The following is a 1356-nucleotide window of genomic DNA, read 5'->3' as shown; positions in this document are numbered from 1 at the left end:
AAGGTTTTTTTTTTATTTACATTTCAATTAAATTTTATTTTTTTTAACGCCCAAAGGGCGTTTACATATACAGGGGTTATAAACAATTTACAAATTTGAAATATAAAAATATGTTTATATCAAACGAATGAAAATACTAGAAAGTTTATTATTTTTAGACCTACGTTGTTATGCCATTAACTGTTGAATTTTTATTTGTACCTGTCATGTAAAAGCCCTTCGAGCGAATAAAATAGATATATAAATTAAAACAGAAAATGAAAAGAGCAAATAATTAATATTGCAAATGGAATGACAAAATTCATATACGCATTTATTAGATAAACAAACATATTATTTAAAATTGAAAAATTAAAATAAATTTACTTTGCATTAGCCTTAACCATATAACAGTATGTAATCATCAGATGGGGTTGTGCCTTTAAAAAAATATTTTACTGGTCCAAAAAATGCAAAAATTAATTTTAATTGTTTTTTTTTAAACTGTCTACTTTTCCCACTGTCCAATTGTTTAAAAAATTCAGGGTCCTAGATATAAAATCATTATTCAAACACTATTTTTTACTTCAAATTCTAAAGACAACCTGTGTACATAGTAGTGTTTCTACGTCACAAAACGGAAAAATGCGACCTAGAACAATTATTGGTAACATGTTGATTCCGGAAATAAAAACAGCAACAGAACATCATTATACTGACAGAGGAATATTTTTTTTTAATGAGATGAACAAAGGAAATAAAAAGTATAGCCAAGAATGCAACATATTTAAGAAAGAAGTATAAAATTAAATCAATAATTATTTTTCATCTAACACTGTTGATAACACTGAATATTTTTTATGTAATCCATATTTTAGACTGAAAATATTTACAAGTTAAATTAAAAAAACATATTATTATATGACGTCACTCCCCTGTATGAAATGAAATTGTATTTCTCTTTAATATTATGAATATTTTTTCTGATTAATTTAATCTCAGTTAATTTAACAGTTAAAAAAATAGAATATTTTAAAGTTTTAAGTCTAAAGAGGAGATCTGAATATTTTTTTAGTTTTGTAAAGAAAGAAATATCCGTTTAGCTATTTAAATATTTTTCTAATAAAAATACAAATAAATAGAGAAAACCGAAGTGTTCCAAAATGTTTTTCTTGATGTCATAAAATTTCGTATTCTAAGTATCCGGAACAGAGTAGGTGCAATTTCGAGCATCTGCGGTATATAAATAAGTTTTTTAATTTTTAAAAATACGGAAAACAGATTGTAAAAAAATCAACCGGTCGTGATGATTTAACGGGACGATTGTGCTCTAAAAGATTAGGGGTTATAGATCAAATTGTTTAAATACATGGAAGA

The sequence above is a fragment of the Micrasema longulum genome, unplaced genomic scaffold (genome assembly GCF_059751315.1).
Source record: "Micrasema longulum isolate JH-2025_06_02 unplaced genomic scaffold, ASM5975131v1 h1tg000861l, whole genome shotgun sequence".
NCBI lineage: Eukaryota > Metazoa > Arthropoda > Insecta > Trichoptera > Brachycentridae > Micrasema > Micrasema longulum.
This window is presented reverse-complemented; position numbering follows the sequence as displayed.